General features: G+C 38.0%; 1 protein-coding gene across 3 annotated transcripts in view; it reads left to right on the top strand.

The window, feature by feature from the left end:
- Positions 1-25,816, top strand: part of LOC124638818 (ecdysone-induced protein 74EF) — a 208,524-nt gene that overhangs the window by 113,711 nt on the left and 68,997 nt on the right. The gene's annotated exons all lie outside the window — the stretch shown is intronic.

Here is a 25,816-nt window from a genome sequence, read left to right as displayed (position 1 = left end):
GTGTTAAAGTGACGTCACGATACTCCTCTCTGAATGATCTGGCGCGCTCCACGGAGCCTTGACTCCATTCTGTAATGCCGTGCGCGAGAGTCGCTTCCTGATAGATCTTATCGGATGTACGCGCTTATTGATCTATATCTTTATTGGTATGTGGAACGTGCTAAATAAGACTTAGAAACTTTTTTGAGTAATTTTTAGTCAAGGTCCCAAAAACCTGTTGAAATGTTAGTTATTTATACCCATCTATTTCAATATCTACAAAGATCACGATGGTACTTAAAGATTGCTTCTAAACCGTTCTAAGCTAACTATCGTCTCGCCATGTTTCACAATACTATAACTAACGAATACTAATCAAATATTTACACTAGCAATCATAAACAAATAATAACACTTTTGAACTGCGCAACTCTATTCTCACAATAAAACTAAACGACACTAGAAAATAGTCGCAATAAAAAATAAACAACTGTTCTTTTTTTAAATACCATGAGTTAAGTAAAAAGTTTTGTTAAAAAAAATTGACCTGTCAAAAAATAAAAATAAAAAACAGCAAAATTGTAAATTTGAAAATAGAACGCTAGTTTAAAACTACCAGTAAATAGGTTCCACGTTTAATTTATTTATCATCGTGTCGTCACCTTCGGTTCGTAGCTCCGCGTCGCCAAGTCAGCGGCGGCGTATGACATCGCGTGCTGCATTGACCTAGTTGCCGCGGGTTCGATACCCGACTGAGGTCGGCCGCATAGATAATAACTTTAAACGCCTCCGCTTGCTTGTGAGTCTTCGCTGAATCTCTTTATCTGATGACGTTTTATTTTAAGTGATGAGTTGGTGATGCTTGGCGGAATTTACTGCGCTTGCCTTGTCTAGGAATGTTCGAATTTACGAGTATGACGAAATTGGCTGGCATTAGGTAAATGTATGCAGTGCAATCCTTTGCAGAACAAGGTTGTTCATGGGTACATAGATTCGCTGGTATAATTTGTTTCAATCACAATTAAAAAATCTGATCGGAAGCAAATTCAAACCCTGGTTCAGTGTTTTAGCACATCACGCGCAGCATCTTATGCATATTGAGAAAATGCATTCAATTTTCGCAATTTAACTTTCAAATTTAACTTTCGCCAGGGGGTGCGCCCGAATAAAAATTCTGTAACCTTCCTCTATCATTAAAGGATCCTCTATCATTTAACACTAAAGAATTTTCAAATCGTTTCATTTGTTCCTAAGATTAACGCGTACGAACAAACTTTTCAGCTTTATAATATCTAACACAAAATAATCAATCTTGCACATTCTTCAAAAACCATTAAACAGATTCCGTCAATAAAACCAAGGTTTGCAACAGAACGCAGTGGTCCTATTATTAATTGCGAACAGTGATGAATCTCGAGGTCACTTCTAAATGTTTATAGGTATTACATATGTCATCATCATCTGCCTAGCCTTTTCTCTTGGGGCTTTGGTATGACTAGTTGACAGACTTTCAGGCCTGTGACTACCCTTGCCTACTGCTAACGATGTTCAAATGACAACCGGGACCTACAGTTTATCGTGCTTTCCGAAGAACTCGTTATAACTACATAGTCACCCATCCACCGACGGAGCGCGGCAAGCGTTGCTCAACTTTTATAACCGACCGATCTTGCTTAGACTTACCTACAAGCTCTTCTGTATATCTCTTCCGTCTTAATGTTTATTCTATGTCTGAAAAACAAAAGAAGAGTACACAAATAGTGGCCATAGAACAACATAGACTGGTTCCCTGTGGTCTAAAAATAAACGATTTAAGGTTCTGGGAATCTCTTCTGGAAATTTTCTTACACGTGCCTACTTAATGTATCAATCGCATTGCTGAGAATCGAATTGTTCAACTTTTGTTTTATATCTAATGTAATGTAATTTACAGATTTGGTAATTTAAAAGTCAGAATCAGTAATAGAATATATGTGTTTATATTGGGGCTGCGGATTTGGTCGTAAGAGTTACCGCAATCCTGGTACACTAAAGGCTTCAAAAAAAAACAAAGATGAATTTAAGCTAGTAAACGCCCAATAAAAGATTAATGACTAAATTGATAATTTAAAATGTTTGAGAAAATAGAAGAATTTGTAAAAATTGTTAAAGAATAAAGGTATTAATTATTACAAAGAGCGTAGTTCTCAGAAACTCCCACTTACACTAATTATTATTTATCTTTTTATAGACAAATCGCAAATTCAAGATCAATTCATAATGATTCGAGGAAAAACCAAAGAACCAGTAACTAAAAAAAAGTCAAAGTTTATCTCCAATACAAACAAAAAGCACTCTCTTATCTCTACACAACTTATTTTTACTTCAACTTAGATAATTCCACTAACCACTGATAAATACATTTCACTCACACACACATAGACAGAGCTACCGAAATTTCTTATCGGTACACTGTAGACGCATAGGCGTAAGTCAGTGTGCGCTGTCCACACACACAGGCGCAGGTCTTCTGGAGTAAGTAACAAGTGCATCTGACGCACACATAGACAGTCCCTGAAGGGCGTCCTCGGGGTAACGGCCTATTCGTCTGAAGGGCGTTTTTACGTGCCCTTAAACCTTTTTGACATTAGTAGGCTTGTTATGTGGTATCTAGCGGTTTTTGAGGGGAGACTTGTAACGCTTAAATATATAATGTACTTAGTAAGTCATGTCTTAACGCATTGCATAAAAGTACTAGCGTTTTTATTTTACACGCTTCTTCGTTACACGCCTAGTTACTTATGTAATTTGCATAATGTTGAGACTTTTTTTCAGTTTATAAATATAGAGTACTGATATAATAAAGTTGTATTGTAAAGTTAACACGTGAAGACAAAAAAACATTTTATACTTTTTGCTGGCTATAAAATGCATTTATCAATTTTAGAAAAAATACTAGCCCAGCAAATCAATAATTTTATGGTTTCTTCATAATTTAATGACGCACATAAAACTTAGCCTGCGTGTAGCGAGGCTAGCTAAGCATAACTAGTGATGTTCAACTTTTTATTATATTGCTTTCATATTTCTAGATATTATTGTTAAATACTTACAAACACATATCTTCTATACTTCCATGCTTATATAATTAAGAGGTAATATGTTACTGTTTGTACCCTAAAAGCTCCGAAACAGCTGAACCGATTTGTAAAAAAAATCACTGTTGGAAAGTTCGCTCCCAAATAACGTAGACGTTACGACGGAACGCGGGTGAAACCGCGGCAAAACCGCTAGTATGAAATAAGTACATCTAATATTGCGCGAATCAGCTTGTCATCAAATTATGAATTAAAATTGCCGAAAAACATATACGTATTAAGATTTAATTCATATTTTTTTATAAATGAATGTGCATAATTTTACACAGACTGCACAAATAAACTGAATATGTTGCAGAACTCATTAAATATAACGTTAATGACTTTTAATTAACTTGTAATGCCATAAACACGCATTATTTGCACAATTTCGGAAATTTTCGTGTGTATTAATTATTGAGTCGATGAATAAAATTATTAATTTATTTAAATAAAATTATATTTAAATTAATTAATCCAATCACGATACAGGACAGCGGTTTTGGTGATATTGTTTTAATGTACAAAATAAATGTAAAAATCGCCAAATGAGAATGTGTTAATTAATGTACAGAATATAAAAAAAAATAACACGAATTCTAAAACATGGCCTTAGGTTGCGATGTCATGCACTTGTCGCTAAGTATTTCTACGTTTTTCTGACCCATACTAAGTATACAATTTCCTTCATTTGCTAAGCAAGAGCCATTCATGTGAGAAATAAATAATGAAATAAAATATGATTCTAATATACGTTACGAGAATGGTGGGAGTCAAAGTATAAACCCCCATTTCAGCTCAAATATTACTGCATAAAGTACGCACCTAACATTCTACGTCTGTCCTGAAAATGCGAGAAGTTTCGTGAGCAGTATTCAGCCGGGATAAGTGTTGGGCGGGCGGCGCGTCCTTCCCAGGGCGGGCGTCAACCCGCGTCCCGGCCTTATCTGCAGCCGACAATTTATAGGCTTCGATCGATGGTACAAGTTGTTTTGGTCAATTAAATGTTATGGGTCCGATTACCACATAGAAGAAAATAAAATAAAAAAATGAGCTAGCACACTAGATAAAAATAAAATAAATAGGTACAAAAGAGAAAAACCTTAATAAGAAAAATACATTCACAACTTAAAATACATATGTAGCACCACCGAACGCACGCCGCGCTCGCGTGCGCACTCACACTGTGTCGGGACGGGACACAGACGCACACTAGCTCGCCGCGCCACCTTTATAAGGAGCCACCGAGCCATCGATCGGCAGATAATAATGATCATATGATCCAGCCTGTCCCTTTGCTGCCTCCCCAGCGACGCCCTAAGCCGAGGTCCGACCCCACAGGGGGTACCCTTAGCGCAGTCGCTTAGTTTATAAGTTGTTTTACGCCCCTGGCTGGAGGCCTTAAATTCTAGGCATCCACAGGGAAAAGTCCGGTTAAGCAGTACACGGCCTCCTAGGCTGAACTGCGAGATGCCATACCAAAAAAAAAAAAAAAAAAAAAAAAAAAATCGATCGGCAGTCTCTGCGCTAGCGCGCCGCTGTATCCACGCATTGGAAGAGCCCGCCTAGCCTGAGCCGCCCCTGCCCGCTCGCCCGTGGTGACGTATCCTGCTTGTTTCGTGACGTCACGACACGAACTGGCCGGGACCGTACCGCGCGTCGATCCGTATAGAGTTAGTGTAGTCATACGAGTGTAGGATTAATGTTTACACATTTGTTAGCAAATAAATTGCCTTGAAGTTTTCACCCCAAGTTTTATTGAAGACCTTAACAATCTTACAATCTGGCGCTCAACGTCAAGGCCCGGAAGCTGGCTAGCCCAAAACAAGGAACACGTAGAAGAATAAAAGAAGAACTGCTGAACACCATGAGTTTGTCAACCGAGCAATTTGAAAAGTTACTGTCAGTAATTGGTAGTAATCAACAGCGACGGGGTTCTTTTACCACCTGTAAGGTTACATTTAATGGTGCTAGGGACACAGAAACTGTGGAATCTTTTCTGGCTGCGGTTTCAGTGTTCAAGTCTGTGGAACAAATCCCTGATGAAGATGCCATTATGAGCGTTCCCTTAATTTTGAGAGAAGAGGCAGCTACCTGGTGGAATGGCATAAAGGAACAGGTAAAAACCTGGGAAGAATTTATTTCAAGAGTTCGCCACGCCTTTGCCCCCAAGAGACCTGGGTACCAATTATACCAGAACGTGGTGAACATTAAGCAAGGTGAAGATGAACTCACAGAGGTGTTTGTTGCAAAGAAGAGGGCGCTTATCGCACAAATGCCAGAACCACACTCGGAAACTCAACAAATCGATATGATTTACGGGCAGTTACGGTACAAAATCAGGGTAAAAATGCCACGCGACACCGTCAATACCCTTGACGCCTTAGTGAAGGCAGCCAGGGGTATAGAACAGCTCTTGGTTGAGAAGAAGATCCCAGAAGAAGGGACAAAGAAGGAGGAAGAAACAGGGAAGGTGCCATTTAAAAAGAAGCGCTGCACATACTGTCGATTGCCTGGGCATTCAATCGAGACATGTCGGAAGAAGGAAAAGAAGGATCTCGCTTCTGGTACTTCTGATGCTTCTGTCGCGAAACCTGCGCCTAAAAATGTTGCCATGGGTACTCAAGCACCATCGCCCTCCACACCAACGTTTGCATGCTACGGATGTGGTACACCAGGAGTGGTCCGTTCAAAATGCACCACCTGTGCCAACGCTAAGCCGAAGGTGGGAAGAGCTGAAGTAAGTTTCTGCTCAATCAACACGGCAGATGTACGCGCTCGGCCAATTGTGGGTATTGCTATAGGCAAAATAACAGGGAACGCCTACGTGGACACTTGCGCGAAGACAAGCGTTGCCTCATACGCGCTGTACAAATGCCTGCGTAGACTTGGCTTTGCGTTCCAGACACAACAGCTGATGGTGAAACTGGCTGATGGCACCACTACTCAGAGAGACGTATTAACGGTGGAGGCCCCCGTTAGTATCTGCTATCGTGTTGTACCGACGACTTTTATCGTCTTCCCAGAAGCTCGTGAGTCTCGCACACTGTTGGGTATTGGGTTTATCGAGGATGCCAAAATGGTACTCAACGTACCTCAGAAGACATGGCATTTTGAGGATCACCCTGGAGATGTCTTCGACCTCCAAGACGAAGATGCTGAGGAGATATCACTGGCCAAGATGGAAGCTACGCCTATTCATTTTAATCCTCGGTTACGTCCTATACTAAAGGATGTCGAGATGCGTGAATTTATTTCCCCTCTGTCAATAACTCCAAGGTACAATAGCATACGAGAACCGGCGCTGCCACGATCCAGTATATGCACACCAACAACTGACCACCCATCCAGCGGAGAACCAGCACTACCAGAAACAAGTGCCTGCTCCACACATACAATGACATATCGCGTAGTGCCAATTGCGCTGTCTCCCATTAAAAGGAAGCGAACATTCGATGGGTATTCACCAAGATTCGTCGACTTTATGATCCGTGATGCCCAGATACAACTTCACGGTGCTACGTGTGAACTATCTCCACATTTCAAGGCACTTTTTCCTAGCGACCATAGTCATAGTAGCACTGATGTTGAAATTAGATCTTTGGAAGTGGATGAGGTCTCATCGGATACCCTAGACGCAACTCAAAAGCAGTTTTAGTGCAGGGGGAGTCCGTTTCTACACAGTGTTTCAGTGGTCAGAGGTAGGGCTGATCTAATCCTAGCACGTCATGGTGCTTCATCTTATCTGATTTCAGATCCCACTACTCCAGATAAACCCCTTGGAGAATATCACACGTCCGCCTTGACTCCGTTCCAGGGCCCTGCGGCGAGTCCACTTCCGCCGCCAATACGCCCCCTGAAGAAACGCGGGCGTCCGCCTAAGGCCAGGCCTGCTGAGGACTCTACTCCGCCCACTCGCGGACGAGGACGGCCACGGCGACACGCTTCGTCCTGCCCAACATCGTCAGTGCAACATTAATTGTGACTGGCTACTCGTCGGGGCGCCTTCGCATCCAGAGGGGGAGCCTGTAGCACCACCGAACGCACGCCGCGCTCGCGTGCGCACTCACACTGTGTCGGGACGGGACACAGACGCACACTAGCTCGCCGCGCCACCTTTATAAGGAGCCACCGAGCCATCGATCGGCAGTCTCTGCGCTAGCGCGCCGCTGTATCCACGCATTGGAAGAGCCCGCCTAGCCTGAGCCGCCCCTGCCCGCTCGCCCGTGGTGACGTATCCTGCTTGTTTCGTGACGTCACGACACGAACTGGCCGGGACCGTACCGCGCGTCGATCCGTATAGAGTTAGTGTAGTCATACGAGTGTAGGATTAATGTTTACACATTTGTTAGCAAATAAATTGCCTTGAAGTTTTCACCCCAAGTTTTATTGAAGACCTTAACAATCTTACACATATATTTTTCTTAATGGTCCACGGCATTGTAAAATCGAATAATTGATTTTTATATAGGTATTTGTCAATGTAACCCCATGATAATATCTCGGCATTCGGTTTAAACTATAATAGGAATTTAATAGACCGATTGTATGCAATACATAATTATTTTTATTTTCAAGACGCCTAAAAATAACAAAAACATAAAGGACAATGCCAGGGTGTGGGCTCAAAGTTTGCCCAGCAGTGGGAGTAGTTTCAGCTGGTTCCATAGTGCACTCTGAACACGAAATCCAAATATTTTTGAAATCGGTCCCAGAGGTCCCGAGAAAAACCGGTTCAAATGTTCTCCATAGATAGTCACTTAACAAAGCCTGAGCCATTTGCCCAGTAGTGGGAATGGTTAGAATAGGTTCTTTACTTCACTGTTATCACGAAATCCAAATATTTTGGAAATCGGTCCCAGAAGTCCCGAGAAAAACTGGTTCTAATGTCAAACTTGAACAGTCAATTAATAAAGCCTAAGCCATTTGCCCAGTAGTGGGAATTATTAAAATAGGTTCCATAGTGCACTCTGAACACGAAATCCAAATATTTTTGAAGTCGGTCCCAGAGGTCCCGAGAAAAACCGGTTCAAATGTTCTCCATAGATAGTCACTTAACAAAGCCCAAGCCATTTGCCCAGTAGTGGGAATTATTAAAATAGGTTCCATAGTGCACTCTGAACACGAAATCCAAATATTTTGGAAATCGGTCCCAGAGGTCCCGAGAAAAACCGGTTCAAATGTTCTCCATAGATAGTCACTTAACAAAGCCTGAGCCATTTGCCCAGTAGTGGGAATGGTTAGAATAGGTTCTTTACTTCACTGTTATCACGAAATCCAAATATTTTGGAAATCGGTCCCAGAAGTCCCGAGAAAAACTGGTTCTAATGTCAAACTTGAACAGTCAATTAATAAAGCCCAAGCCATTTGCCCAGTAGTGGGAATTATTAAAATAGGTTCCATAGTGCACTCTGAACACGAAATCCAAATATTTTTGAAGTCGGTCCCAGAGGTCCCGAGAAAAACCGGTTCAAATGTTCTCCATAGATAGTCACTTAACAAAGCCCAAGCCATTTGCCCAGTAGTGGGAATTATTAAAATAGGTTCCATAGTGCACTCTGAACACGAAATCCAAATATTTTGGAAATCGGTCCCAGAGGTCCCGAGAAAAACCGGTTCAAATGTTAAACTTGAACAGTCACTTTATAAAGCCCAAGCCATTTGCCCAGTAGTGGGAATGGTTAGAATAGGTTCTTTACTTCACTGTTGTCACGAAATCCAAATATTTTGGAAATCGGTCCCAGAGGTCCCGAGAAAAACCGGTTCAAATGTTAAACTTGAACAGTTACTTTATAAAGCCCAAGCCATTTGCCCAGTAGTGGGAATGGTTAGAATAGGTTCTTTACTTCACTCTTAAGACGGAATCCAAATATTTTTGAAATCGGTCCCAGAGGTTCCGAGAAAACCCGGTTCTAATGTCCAACTTGAACAGTCAGTTTATGAAGCCCAAGCCATTTGCCCAGTAGTGGGAATGGTTAAAATAGGTTATTTACTTCACTCTTAAGACGGAATCCAAATATTTTTGAAATCGGTCCCAGAGGTCCCGAGAAAAACCAGTTCTAATGTTAGCCAGCCATTGTTAGCAAGCCATTTTAAGCAGCCACAAACCTAACAACCTCTTTTCTTGAAATAACATTCAGATAGATAGTGGTTTTACTGTTAACAGGATAAAAAAAAAAAAACAGAAATAGACGTTTAAAGGTAATTGTTGTTTCTCTTGCTTTTCAGTCTCTATCTACCACAATCAGTCCTAAGTTCGAGTAGCGTCATGCAAATCCTTAATGGCAATGGAAAAATCTTATCAAGACGAATAAAATAAGCTCAAACACGAGGTAGTAAATAGATACCGTTGAGGAGTTCCCTCGTCTCACTGTCGTCTCCATCGTCAGGTCAGGTCTTAACCTCCACAGTTTTGTGGTGTCGGAGACATATACCCGAATGACAAGTTTTTATTCGATATGTGCTTACAATTTCCGAGAGTTCCATAATGTTTTAAGGTTTCTATCACCAGACCCTGGACCCTGGAACTATTTGGAAAGTAAATCCTTTTAAACAATAAAATGATTGTTTAAATCGGTTGGTAAACGACGGAGTTATGCACGTACTTACGTAAAAAGAATACAAACGAACTGAGAAACTCCTCCATTTTTTGAAGTCGGTAAAAAAAAATCTCGTTCAATACCTCGTATTTGTCGATTAATATTATAATGCATTTCAATTAAGGTAATAAAAGTGGAATAGTTAAGAGTTCGTAAGCATATTTTTCGTAGTATTGAATAAGAGTCAAACCAGTTTTTTTTTTTTTTTTTTTTATTTTTTTTATTAGGGAAAACAAACAGTAGTATATTATTGGTACACAAAATGTTCTTAAAACTAATCTTAAAAAAATATACTACCCACTACATTTTCCACAAATTACAAAAAAAAAAAGTGATCCTAAATCTGTACGCAGACATTTGCTGTCAAATCGTTATATTATACAATTAGGTATTAACTGTAGTGAAAAGTGCACTGCGTTATTATCATAAATTGCCACATTACTATGCCAGGTGAATTCATACAAAATGTTATCTTAAATTCAACTATAGTAAGAGGAAAAAAAAAATAAAATAAAAAAACAATATAATAATCTAATGCATCTAACGCAGTCTACTGCCGATCCTTCAAAACGTTGACTATCCTTTTTTTAAAACTGAATCTGTTAAGATGAAATATGTCGATTGAGCCAAACTGTTTGTTGTATGTGTCCACTAAGCGATGGAGCGGAGAGCGTTTACCAGAATTGGATTTGCATAAGCTGGTAGCAAATAGACGCCTCGTTCGCACCTCACGCCCATGGATTGTTCGAGGAACCAGGTAACATAATCTATTAACTAATGGGGGGCAGTCAAATTTATTACGGCATATGTCAAATAGAGTCATCATATCAAGCAACTTGCGCCTTGATTGTAGGGTCAGCATATTGTATTTTTTAAGAAGTAGCTTATAAGATATTTTTTTACGGTAACATCTGTAAAGCACGGCGCGAAAGTATTTGCGTTGGACTAATTCAATTGCTTCATTATATTTTGCATAATATGGATTCCAAATCGGCACTGCATATTCCAGTTGTGGTCGAATTATTGATTTGTAGAGATGAAAATAAGTAGAGGGTCGTTTAAAATCGCGAGACGCTCTCATTACAAAGCCATACATTTTGTATGCTCTATTCACTATATTTTCTACATGAGTATCCAAGTGAAGTTTTGTATCTAGTTGCACACCAAGATCACGAAGAGTGGTAACTTTATTTATGATACTGTTAGCAAGCCGATATTCGTAGAAATTAATATTTTTTTTTTTGGTAAATGTTATCGTGCAGCATTTGGATAGGCTTAGATATAGCTTATTAGCAGAGCAATAGCTGGAAAAACGGTCCAAATCTTCTTGAAATGCTATAGAGTCTGTATCATTACAAATTCTCTTAAATATTTTTAAATCATCCGCGTATAACAGAAATTTTGAGTGTTTAAAGCAGTGTTTAATATCATTAATATATAATATAAATAAAAGGGGACCCAAAATTGAGCCTTGCGGCACTCCTGAAGTTACCTCGATAGAGTTAGATTTAAAGCCGTTTATTACAACAATTTGAGTCCTATTAGTTATATAAGAAGCAAACCATCGGAGAAGGTCTCCTCTAATACCGTTGTATGAAATTTTGTTGAGCAATAATCTGTGGTCAACTTTATCAAACGCCTTCTGAAAATCTGTATAAACCGAATCTATCTGTTGTCTATCATCAATACCCTCAAAAAGCTGAGTCGTAAATAACATAAGGTTGCTAATGCATGACCTACCTTGGACAAAACCATGTTGTTCCTCAATTATAAGGCGATGAATGAACGGGTATATCTCGTTATGAACAAGTTTCTCAAACAGTTTTGAGAATGCTGACAATATAGAGATAGGACGGTATGTCTCTACATCATTTACAGACCCACTCTTGTGAACCGGCACGATGTTGGCACGCTTCCATATCTCAGGAAAAACTCCATGTGAAATACATTTATTGTAAATTATATAAAGAGGGTAGCAAATTGTACTATAAGTATTTTTTAAAAACAAAGCCGGAATACCATCCGGTCCAGGCCCCTTAGTGGCGTCAAGCGATTTCAACTCTCGTCGTATTCTATTTAGAGAAAAGTGTAACTTTGATATATTAATATCAAGCTCAGTGCTAGAGGATGGTGGTTCCCAAGAATTAGGGTCGAATGAAGACGGTTCATACACTGAATGAAAGAATGATGAAAATAAATTACATATTGTAGTAGGATCACTAGCGGAAATTTGTTTATAATTAACTGTGCAGGGAATTTTATTAGTAATTTTACGATTGGAGATGTAAGTCCAAAAAGCCTTATTGTTAGTCGCAATACTGTCCTCAATAGAATTCATATACATTTTATAACATTTATCAACCTCTTTCTTAAATTTTGATCTATTGATAGAAAACGTTTCGTAGTCGCTAATATTTCCATACTTTTTCCATCTTATCCAGGCAGAAGCTTTGTTTTTATAAATACGTATTAATGTTTTGGAAAACCAAATGGGGAATTGATTGTTATTGTGCCTGCGAATGGATGTGTGTGACCTGATTATTTCAAATAGTTTTTCATAGAATGCTGAGACAGCTTCATCAGGCAATAATTTTTGAAGCGACTCAGCCCAATCGACATCTTTTATGTCTTTATTTATATTAACATAATCAGCTTTATGGTAATTCAATATTCTTAGAGCTTTATTTTTGGAAAAAAATGTTGTTGCTGGATTTACTATTTTCACATGGACGTAAAAAGCCGGGTGATGCGTGTCCAAGGGTAACAAGGGATATTCGGCCATATACGCTATAGAATCAGTGTTTGAGTAAAATAAATCTAAAATGCGATTATTACAATTCATTAAATCATTGTATTGTCTTAGATTTACTTCTGAGCAATGGTTGAATAAAACACGGGCTACGTTACTATAAGAAGTTGTAGTAGCACATTCCATAAATGAAGATCTTTTAACCCAGTTCAGATATGGCATATTGAAATCACCGGCTAAAATGACACAGTCGACTCGAGATTGACCAAATATGGACGATAGAGAGTTAAGGAAAGTAATTGTAATATCATCTACACTATTCGGTGGTATGTACGTAGCACATATTATATAAATGATATTTATCGTCATAAGATGGGATTCTAACTATTACATGCTCGGGCAACAGTAGGGGGGGAGACAACAACAGACGAGTGGGTTTGAGTTCTCGCGAAACCGCAATAAGTACACCACCACCATCCTTCTTCTTAGTAACAGTACGATTGCGATCATATCTAAATAACGCGTAACGTTGATCTATAAATTCGTTGCCCGAAATATCGGGTGTTAGCCATGTTTCGGTAAATATGATTATGTCATATGCGTGAGCTAATACATTAAGATAAAGTGTGTTCATTTTCGTCCTGATTCCTCGACAATTCTGATAATAAATAGATAGATCATTAGTAGCCATTATAAAAAATTTTAATATCAAAAATATTGATTATAAGCAATAACGAGCTCCTCAAGCAATAACATGCTATAGTTGGGGTAATCGACACATTAACATACACGTTAAGTTTAATTATGGCAAATGAAGTGTGATTATAACAATAAGTAAAACAAAACAATATCTTACGGATCGGGGGTAGCCTCGCAAGACACCAAGCAAAATCAGTTAGAGAGTACAATACTTTGACATAGAGAAATATGTAACGGAGCACATTAAAAAAGTAAGAACCAGACATTTTTGAGCATTTACAATTAAATGTGACGTTATTAGCTAGTAATTTATAATTCAAAGGAATTTTAAGTTTTCGTAACAGTTTCGGTACGATACTTATTTGCATTAATTTTAGTAGATATGTCAGATTCAGTATGAATAGCAAACGTAGCAGAGTCATCCATTTCCTTGACCAATATGGTAGCGTTCCGTATCCACACGTACTTAAACTTATTTGCTTGAGCAGCTTCGCGACATTTTCGAAATAAATCCTTGTTGCGAAGAGTCAAATGTTCATTCATGTAGACGCGGATTGGAGTACCAGATATGCCAATGCGGTCAGATGTAAGCCCTCTTGACAGCCGATACGCACTTAGCATGTTATCTCGTAGTAGTCGAGTTGCAAACTTTACTATTATATTCTTAGGTCTTGTGTTCTTTGAATGAGCATGGGGGACGCGATGGATCGCAATTATGTCACGCTGAGAAAGCGTCATATTAATTGCTTTTTCTCGCACTCCTGGGATAGATTTCGAAATATTTCGGTCTGGGACCTATTATAAGCCTATGGAACATAATACACTATGCAGTTACTGTGGGCAACTCTTGAGCCCAACTTCCATACAAAGAATAGCATTGTCCTTTACCGAACACCTAAAATAACATATTTATTTGTTATTTCACCACCTCAGCAAAAATACGCAAACATTTTCTCTTTCATAATTTTGGTATGAAACGCAATAACAGCCCAGACTAAGGTTTGCATCAGGCTGTGTCGGAAGGCAAGGGCGGGCGGCGCGTCCTGCAGGTCGACGCACTCCTGAGCCGCAACAGCCTCCGCCATGGAGAACAAAATCACTACCAGAGGTGCCATAATAGAAAATAGTAGTACATAGTCTAAGAAAGGGGTATCGGGTTGCCCGGGTAACTGGGTTGAGGAGGTCAGATAGGCAGTCGCTCCTTGTAAAACACTGGTACTTAGCTGAATCCGGTTAGACTGGAAGCCGACCCCAACATAGATGGGAAAAGGCTCGGCAGATGATGATGAATGATGAGGTGCCATAACGGACAATCTCCTGAGAAAGTAGCGCCAAAATGCGGGTGCGCGGTAGACGGGGCACGTTACTATCTCTGCCTTTTTACGCCTTTTTTTGGACCCGACCATTTTTCGTCATACCAAAAATTGTTTACAGTAGCCTCGAAGAACGGGTTCTTCGTTAGTTCACTCGTAACTGATCGTTTGGTCATGCCCACCGTACATATTTGTACTAGAAGAAGGTTCCTGACCTACCTGCAGTATAGCATCTCCGCTCTTTCCTTGCTCCGTGGCATCTGAGGAACCCTGACGCTCGGCGGCGGCGTCTGTAGGAAGGCAAGGGCGGGCGGCGCGTCCTCAGGTTCGACGGACGGTAATGCCGTACATAATGCCTGCATTCGCGTCTGGTTAACTGAGAGGAATATTGTGGGGTAGGTGTGGGTTGTGGGTTTGCTTGCTATTTTGATTTTTATGATATGTTTTTCAAGTGCAGTCTAATGTAAACATTATAAATTATGAAATAGGTAACAAAATACTACTTATCAGAATTTGCACTTCAAAATATAACTAATAAATGTTCTGTCATCTAATAATGTTCTTCTAATGTTAATCTAATAATGTAATGTTCTTTTAATGTTCATCTAATAATGTTCATAATAATGTTCTTCATCTTGCATCCCTCGGAGATCAACCTTCAGTGATCTTCCCAGCGGCGCAGCAGTTACCGCGACCTCTAGACTGCGGAGTCGATGCCCCGGCCGGGAAAATGACGTGACTCCAGGGGCTCTAAGTTAGATGAACTAAATATATTTTTTTGTTATGTCACAGGACTGGATTTTGTATTATTGTTGAATTTTTATTGGGTTATGATTTTCATGTTACGTTATTTTTTATTGGTATAGGGTGAAGGAATACAATTTAAAGTAGTAAAATATGGCTATGTTTATTACATGTGTATATTTTACACTGGTTTTAATTTGATCAATGTTGTACCGTTATGACGTAGCCTTGAATTAATAATTAATTAAAACCTTCCTTTACTTTCAAGTAGATATGCTGACTTACCAAGTTGAAATTTCATTCAAAATATATACCTATACATTTTAAAGATAAATACATTAGTTACTAGTCCCTTGAATTACTTCAATATATATCTCCACTCTGCACGCTGAATATGGTATATATGATATTATGAAATTACAGAATAATTAACATTACATATCGGTTCTGTCCCTACTTGGTATATTTTTTGAGCATTCGCATAAAAAAACGATCGATGGAAATTATTTAAAAGTATGTATATAATAATTTCCAAGATATAAAAGAAAGAAAGAAGATGAAAGAAAAATCGTTCATTGACACAGCACAAGACATACATACACATAGAATAAAAAGTACAAAAACAACAATAGGTTTCACCAAATATATCCAGTTCAGCCAGTGTCGGACGCTGGTCTTCATCTGGACCTATGAGGAGCCGTGTGAATGTATATCTATACTAATATTATAAAGAGGAAAATTTTGTTTGTTTGTTTGTTTGTTTTGTTGTAATGAATAGGCTCAAAAACTACTGGACAGTTTTTAAAAATTCTTTCACCATTCGAAAGCTACATTATCCACGAGTAACATAGGCTATATTTTATCCCGGTACGGGCAGTAGTTACCACGGGACGCGGGTGAAACCGCGGGAAAACGACTAGTTATTATATAAATAGTGTAAACGTCAAAACATTCACAAAATACACCTAACACCGCCTTACAAAAAACACCCAGACATAATAATTCCACATTCTATATCAGTTGCATCAAGCACCTCGCAATACAGCCTACAGTGGAAGGCTAGGGCGGGCGGCGCGTCCTTCCGAGGGCGGGCGGCGACCCCAGCCGACCCTTTGATCCTGAAGCCCAATTGAAGCCTCAATCATTAGTGATGAGACTGGTGATTGGGAATAATAGACCTGTACTCTATATTGAATTTATTAAATTAAAAAATGTAGTAAATAGCAGACTTTACTTCCTAATTTGAGGTATTTGTGATGAGGAAAAAATAGAAATTTAAGGTTACTTATTTTTGCAAATATAGTTTATTTATTCATCACTAACATTACAGATTCTTAAAATCTAATGCGTCAGTGAGACACACAAAATATACCAAAGCATGAATAGTGGTTACAAATTTTTCATTTGAACTGACTTAAAATAAGGTTTCTTACTATGTTACAGCTTGAGACTATTTATTCCAAAATAATTTTAAGAGGACGAAATGAACATGATGTTAAGTAATATTTCTAGCATTGTTGCTTCTAAAAAAAAATATCGTTTATCGTATCACAATTAAAAATATTCATAATCAATATAAGCCAACCACCAGACATATCCCATTAAAATACAATATTCACCGAAAACAATATGACAATTAACTCTTTAGTAGACATCGGTAATAAGCTGAGGATCAAAGGAAAGGCGCCGCCGGGTCGCCGCCCGCCCTCGGAAGGACGCGCCGCCCGCCCTAGCCTTCCACTTGTCCTCAGCACCCGGCCTGGCCTGATGCTGCAATACTTTGATAATATTCAAGAAGGTTCTTGGGAAAATGTATTTAAACACAGCCTATTTATATATTAGGCAGATAAATTGATTAAAAACATATGTGTCTGATTACTTCCTTTATTCTCAAAAGCATCAAAAATTGTTTTAATCGTCATAATTATAAGAGCATTTCATTGTGACAATTGGCTTCCATGAAGGTAGAGTCGTACTAAATAAACATATCTTCAAGATTCTTATCATAATATGACACAAAGATTCGTAATTAAATCAAAATTCTTCTTTCCTTGTCTTCATAAAACCTAATTTAAATGCATATAAAAAGTCTCTTTAGAATTGATATCATTGCAATATTATTACAAAACAGTACATAAAACGTACAAATAAAACCAACGCGACGAGAAAAACAATCTACCTTCAAACGTGAACTCACCCTGAACCCGGCTCGCCCGACTCACCTTCCACCCGGCAAGCGTAGCGGCGTAGCGCGTAGCGGCGTAGCGGCGTAGTAGAGGACACCTCTACGCGGCTACGCGGGTCTACGGCCGGCCGACCGGACGCCCGACTGAGCCTTCTATATAAATGGATTTATATATTTCTCTTCGTATTATGTATTTCAGTACTATTTTGGTGTTTATTAGACGTCGCCTTGTTTGACATGTTATGGCTTTTTAACGATCAATACCCATCTATTATAGCTACTAATAAAATAAATAGGAAGAATTTTTGTAATTCGAGTAATATAAGCTATATTTTATCTCAGCACGGGCAGTCGTTTTCACGGGGCACGGGTGAAACCGCGTGAAAACGGTTAGTACGCAATAACTTACCACCATTTTCACTTTTTATCAATATTTTTCTTTTGTATACTAAATCCTAGTTCCTTACCTTACCTTCATAACCACGGGCTATCAATCACGCGTCTTCTAAATGAAGATCATTGACAACAGCCTGTAACCGGGTTGTATGGAAACTGGTAATTTTCCAGCGGAAAGTCTCGAGTTATTAATAAAATGGCGTCGTAATGGGGCCAAGCAGGCTTCGTGGTCACAATTATTGAATTAACGAAGAAATGCGGTAGACAGACAGATCTCAATCTGCCATTATTATTTTGAGTATCTTAGAGACACGGTTAAAGTATGTTTTATTCGTTGTGTTGCAAAAAGTTTTTAAACCAATTTCCTCATATTCCTCACTATACAGTATTTATTATAATTTGTATTTTCATTTAATTTTATAGTGTGTTATGTTAAATAAAAAACTGCGCACCTAAAAAACACATAGGTACTTCATACATAAAACCAACCCCACTTTCCTTTTACATATGCAGCGCAAAAAAATACACTGCGCCACAGCCTTCCCACCCCCGCTATAAAACCGCCCCCTATGCACAAACGTAGCTATAAAGTGTACCGTCTACGGTACAAAATGCCCCTAATTTTGGGCATCCTGGGCGGTGCACCCCCCCCTGTTTCACCTTAGCGAAGGTTGCGGACGTCCCGGACGAAGTTCATTGTACCACCTCCACAAGGGCGAATTGCATAAACCATCCCCAAAACTGTACATGTGTGCGTCTGTAAAATCTATGCTAGTGTGCGTAGAGTGTGCCGTGTACGTGTCTCTATGTGTGTGTACTATGGGGCGGTGAGCCTTGGCTAATTAATATCTATGTAAGATTTATTTAACATGCCATTAACGTCTTGTTGAAAAGATTTAAAATATAATCCGCAGCTATTTTTCGCTTTTTAGATTATAAAGCTATTTTCGAAGGTTTTGTTTTCGGTAATTTTCCGCTGACCTTTAGATACGTATTGTGATGAAATATGATTATAATGAAGGTTGGTTGATTTTCTTTTGATATTTTTGTGGGAGGAAAGGATTTTTACTTGATATTTTTTTTCATACACACTTTTCATTCAGCATAATTTCGAGTTTTCTTTTCGCAGAATAAACTGAATGAAGATAACATGTTCATACGGCGCGCTAAGTATGGACATTTAAATAAATAAGAACACAAACGAATGTACATTATGTTTGTCGCATACATATATTTTCCCGCTTATTTTTTCCGTGATTATGTAAGACTTGTACCTCTAATATTATGTACTCACATTTTGAAATTTAAAACCTTTGTATGAAGTAACACATCTATAAAAATATATCTAGTATTCAACAGAAATTCAGGACAAACAAAAGATGTCTTTATTATTATTTATTTGTCATTCCATATTCGGAAGGTAAAATATAGGAAAACATGATGAAATAATATGCTGACTAAATAAATAGGAATGTGGAAATCATCTTTCAGCATGTCTCGATACTGTCTTACGCAATATTTTTTTTCCTTATAAAAAATATTAATTTTCCTTATTTTGCATAAAATTACATCAGCAGACAATTATTAATTACCAATATGATGATCAGTTACGTGAAAAACTATTTACGGTTCAATCGTTTTTGTATTGAACTAAATTCTATGAATATTACTCAGCCTCTACAAAAAAAAACATACTTCATGTAAAAAGATTCCATTATATTACATTTCGACGGAAACGCCTTTCTATCTGGAAAAAAGCAACAAGACGTTTTCCCAGCAAACACTTTACCGACTACAACTAACAATTTCGCAGGCGATAAAAGTCTTAGAGGACGTCAAATAAACATCCCTTTGCTAAAAACTTCAAGCGCCATCCGCGAGGAATCAGACATGCTCAACTCTACGCACACACGCCCACCCAAGCCCTGTACCTACACGACAGCTACGCGAATACACGCGCACACAAAAACATTCTCGTTATCTGAGTAACGCACACAGACGCAGGCGGCGTGCACACACACGCAGCTGTCTAGACTACTTGTTAAAATGCGATGTTCCGGGGCTCGACATTCGTCAGTAGGATAGGTCACGGACCACCACGGACATCGCTGTCCCTTTCTAACTTATACTCACGTCCCTTACTTTCGAAACGGCGCCCGAACATTTGAATACAGACCTTATGTCTCGGTGTTAGCTTTCGTTTTCCTTAAAGGTACGATCAGGTATAAATTTCGCTTTCAAAGCTAAGTCCTCCGAATATCAATAAGGCGATAACTGAGGGAAAAAATTGGGCGAAGTTGAATCCTAAGTATATAGCTGGAGAGTTCAAAATCATGACTAATGGTTGTGGTCCTTCCAGGTCTCCCGGCATTGCGTCCTTGGTCGGTCAGGACGAATTAGTCTTGGGAATAATAATTTATGTAAATGTTAGTGTGTACATATATGTACATAGTGTTTGTACATAAATGTGCCCGGTCTAGTCTTTGTTGCCTAGACATTGTAGATTGGACCTAAAATAATGCTAGAATATTATTTAGGCACCAGCTGTAGCATAGACAAACATAGCTTTTGTTTCTAGGCATTGAGCTTTTTTCAAATAAAATGTCTAATGCCTATAATTCAGTATGATACTCTAGACATTCCTGGAATCAAAACCAATTTAAGACACACATCCTATTTGACAATCCCAGGAACAGAACACCCAGAACACAACCAGTACAATTGGTTGCTACGTGGAAACAGCTTCGAGTACCCTGGTCTATCATTACTAGACTCCTGCAATTACTTGCTGCTTTATAATAAGAATATCTTATAACTAGTAAGCTCTTAGTTTCGTAGGTAAATAATGATTTAACTATAAGACATTTACTTAAGCATTTTTCAGTGAGAAGTTCTCTTTAAGCACGGATTTACCTGTTGCATCGCTGTATCAAATATAGCGAGTGTTTTGTTTTTTTTTAATTGTATTCCAATCTAGTTTTAAATCGTCTAGCTAGGTCCTATCTCAATATATTCTGATAGAATCTATGAATGGAATATTGTTCCAATTTATTGTTGTATCATCGTGAGAGTCAACTTTTTAATCCACGGTATTATAAATACCCAGCTAAAACGCAATCTTGAACTTACTATCATAGATATCCCACCCAAAACAAAAATGTGAAAGGCTGCCAAGTTCGATAATATGGAAATCCTTCGCCTATAAAAGAAGTGAGATCTGAATAAGTACCAAGTTCCATACACATACCTCAGTTAAAAATAGTTACTTTTTAATGATGTTACTTGGCAAGTTTTCACACACCTTCTTATAAACCTACTAAACGCAATGAATCAAGTATTTAATTTTCTATTAAAACTTGCCAAGTAACATTATTAAAAAGTAACTATTTTTAACTGAGGTATGTGTAACTATTTTTAACTGAATATGCACTATGCTTCTTACAAAGAAATGAACTAGATTAACTAAATGGACTAGATTTACCAACTGACTGACATGGCATGTTATCATATATTATGTTCGTGGATCAAAGTTACACATTCGTTATTTTCGAAAGTGACTCACACTTGGCCGTTTTCAGATTTTTACTTTGACTAAATACAAACCTTTGTAACGAATTTCAGATCGGTACGACCATTCGAAGATATATTATATAAATATAGATAAATTTAGTTCGTTTTAGTTCCTTGGGGGTATAAATTTACACTGGGTATTTTACACCTTCATTATTTTGAAACCGACTCACACTTGGCCATTTTCAGATTTTTCCCTTTACCTTGACATAAAGACCTACCTCCATGCCAAATTTCAAGTCAATACGACCATTGGAAGTGGTCTAGGTTTTTGATGAGTGAGTCAGTGAATCAGTGAGTCAGTCAGTGAGTGTATAGTAAAAATAGCGATTTTCTGACGTCAATATCTCAAGACCTACAATAGGTATATTAATGAAATTTTGTATTTTAGATAAGTGAGGGGGTCTCAACAGATACTAGAAATTTGAAATGTGTAAATAAAATAGATTTTGAGTTATAGGGGGGTCGAATTTGGCCCGAAATGGTTCGTGTAATATAACCCACGGCCGGTGTGTCGCTTTTTTTGCTCGAACTTGGCGGACACACTGCCGTGTGTTTAGATCTACTTATATGGAAATTTTATCTTGCGATTAAAAACAAATAGGTTCCTGTGTACACTGCAGACTGTCAGCCGATGGTTTAATTTAGTAGACGTTTGGTTGACACTTCCTTTTGAAAGTATTCATCTCCATACTGATTTAAGAGCACGAACAAACTATCGGCCGACTAAAAGTTTGCAGTGTGTAAAAACTCTAAAGGGCTACAAATACACTTAAGTAAATTTTAATAGAGGTACCTAATACACTAGTACTTGGTTCGGGCTTCGTAAATATTTAATGCCTTAGGAAATGGTTACAGGATATTAAAGTATTTCCCAGACAGAATGATCTGCGTATGTCCGTTGTGGGTTGTACCAAAAAAATATATTCAGTACCTACAGCATCACGCTTGCCGTATTTAAAAGGTTAAGCAGAGGCGTCCATCCCCACATTTTCTTAGTCATGTTAAAGTTTTGAGTAGTGTGAACATACATAAATTCGCTGTTTCCCCGTAGGGGTGTCTACACCTCCGCTTGTACAAAAAGTTCGCTTACTTTCATACTACCTCAACTGTTAGAATCTTTTGTGTAAATATAAAATAGGTATAATAAAAAAAACTATGATGTACAATGTACATGCTGATTACTGATTTTTCACCCGATAACTACTTTTCCAGATAACTTCTTCCCATAATCACATAAAATATAGCTTTATCACCCGAGATAGTGTAGCTTACCAATAATAAAATCATTTCAGTAGTTTCGCAGTCCATTCAGTGCATACAAACAACCAAATAAAAAGAACATTTAAAAAAGAACGAACAGAATTAAAGGGCTTTCTAGAAGTTCTCTTTACGTCGTAATATCCGCGCGCGAGCATGTACTGAGCTTCTGCATAAAATATATTGAACTACGCTACTCACATAGACATACTCTCTTTATTACAATATATCGCTAACTCAGCTCAACCAGAAGTTAAAAATAAACACAAAAATAATTGGAAACATAGTCAAAACCCATATCGCTATCGACAACATTCTCGGAAATATATTGAACAAAGAAAATTGCTTTTTTACAATATCCAGTGAACTCAGTAACTGCTAGATAAGAGTTTGTCGACAAATATGTGGACAGCACTAGTTTAATTAAAAATCGCCAGTGTTTAATGTAGACCTAATTGTCGATTAACGAAATAACCTGAAACTGCTTGCTGGCAACCTTTTCAGCTTTCCTTTTTAGCGTGGGAGCGGCTTTATGAGCTGTTAAATAGTATTATAGTGTTCACTCTTAATTGGTAGCACTTGGCGGTAGAAAGTAAAGCTATACCTATGAAAGTAGCTGCTATAATGGTTAATTGTAAACTCGCTATCGAACCACTTGAACCGCTTCCGTTGACTACACATAAAAGTACAAGTTTAATGGAGGCAGATCTTGCTTCTTTTAGTATCGCATTATCACCTTTCGTACTTCCATTTTTAATGTTATACGACCACTAATCTGAATTGTAATAAATATAAAACAATAGGGTCCTCCGCGATCGCGTCTCGTCGGCAAATCAAAGGGCAATTTGATTATAACGATCGTTAGTCCACAAATCTGGAACATAAACGGCACATTATGTATTAATTACAATGTTGGTCTATTGTGGGGAGCTTCCTAGACGGCTCCCCCCCCCCCCCCCCCCGGCCCCCACCCAGCGCGTCTGAAGGTCGCGGGGAGGCCGTTCACCCCCAGACGACACCCACAGGCACCCACACAGGCGCGCTACACGCCTATGTCTTAGCACCCCGGTGCGTGAGTGTGCGGCACGCTGATTTTTCAGGTGTCTTATTAGGCGTATTTTGTAATGCTCACTGCTTTGTGAAATTAGGCTTTTTTGACAGTTCCTTTTTACACCCTTGTTTGAATAAAATATAGGCCTTCGGAACGTGAAATAACTTTATTATATATATTTATTATATTATTATAACTTCTTTTCGACAACATAACTACTGTAATTATCGATAACTAACAGCATAATTTTGATCCCTAGCTCTAGCCTAGTTCTAGTTAATCTCTAGTTCTATTAAATCAAAAATATAACAAACGTTAGAGGCAAAACCATGTAGCTACAATAAATATGTATGGCTGCCAGATATTAATATTAACGTATGTAACGTGTTTGAAACGAATATATTGAAGTTCTAATATTATTTCTGTCTACGAATATCGTTCCTATTTTGTTAGTTGAACTGATACTAAGTAATTGTACTGATACCTCTCCATATACCTACATAGTTTAATAATCTTAATATTTTGTGAAAAAAAGCATTCAATGAAATATAAATATACAATTCCACAAAGTAACCCAGGTTGGGATTTTTGTCACAACACAGCGTAAGCCTGCTTGCTAACTCGATCATTAAATCAATACAACAAAGTATTTTTAGCAGAAAATTACTCTTTGCACCTGTAAAAATGTAAGTGTACAACTTATCTACATCTACATCAATCAATAAAAGTTAGGATTCAAACAAAACAGTTGCATATAATTTTCAAAAGCAGCGCTCCCCATCAAGCTCACACACCTACATAGTACTTATATACTTGATATGCGCTGCCTGGTAAAGCATATACACCTACATACAAACTTATATACTTGATATTCTACTCATGTTCTATGTACAGACGTCAGAGTTTACATATAACATATATAACACACGTATATACTTAGCTAACTAGAACTAGGGCACAAATCAATATACACTAGCTCTATAAAAGCTGAAAACATGAGAACATTCATTTTGATACAAAGTAAATGCAATATTTTATAACACGCAGAAGCTTTCCATTCAGAAATATTTCATAAGTATTCCTTTACAGCACAAATGATCTCTATAAGCACTATACTTAACCAAATAAGGATTCATTCTCTTACCAAAAACCATTATTTCTTTATTGGGTCTATATTTTTTATATCAACAACATGAGTTACCATACGAATACTTTTAAGAAGGAATATTCGTTTGTTTGTACCGTTAAGTCTCAGAAACTACTGTTCGGGTTTACTTAACTTAGGAATCTATCCTAGCCGTATGAAAGCGACAGTATATAGCTAGTTAGAAAGTTATTTCCGCGGGACACGGGCAAAACCGCTAGTCATTCATAAACACACAAAAAGTTAATTTACCAAAACAAAGTCTAGGTTCAAGCCATTTCTGGGAACGTTAAGTACGGTAGCCACGAAGGTTACAATGCATAAACAACAACATGTATATACTAGACTGCCCTAGGGAATAAAACGCGATAAAAAAACTTTAAATAATGATATACAACAGTGACTGTTATACGCGATCTCTTGTTACGCAAGCGATTTGGGAAACAAGGAAAATTGCTGATGATATCATGCCTAACTTTATGGTGAGGGAGGTCAATGTGAATTTGGAAAAATGTCGTTTTGATGCTTGAAATCAACATTGTATAAAATTGTTTCTGATGAACAAAATGTCAAAGTTACGCAAACTATTAAATAGGTAGGAACTCTTACCCGAACCGGAATAAAAAATAGAAGAGAAGAAGAAGAAGAGTTTAGTAGTTTCGAAGCCTTTCGGTACACACTAACAAACATAACTCTTTATTGAATTAGTATACACATTAAGATGTATAGATAGGGCATGAAACATTTCAGTACATTACTTCATAGGTATATTCTGTAGGATGTTTCATGTTTATCAAAACATCATTATAAATTATAATTAATACATCGTAGATTAGGTAATTATACAACCTAACAAGTCAATTTTCAGAAATTTCTGGGTACAGAACAAGTTAAGAACACGCGCAAGTGAGTGAGTACCTTTACGCCCTAGAAACACCAGTGCTGTAGGTATTGTATGAAATTCTCATGAATGTTTCAGTAAGCAAGGCTCACACGAACGCCCTGAAACCA

The sequence above is a fragment of the Helicoverpa zea genome, chromosome 2 (genome assembly GCF_022581195.2).
Source record: "Helicoverpa zea isolate HzStark_Cry1AcR chromosome 2, ilHelZeax1.1, whole genome shotgun sequence".
NCBI classification, from domain to species: domain Eukaryota; kingdom Metazoa; phylum Arthropoda; class Insecta; order Lepidoptera; family Noctuidae; genus Helicoverpa; species Helicoverpa zea.
Note: the sequence above shows the minus strand (reverse complement) of the source record. Positions and strands in the feature narration are given on the sequence as shown.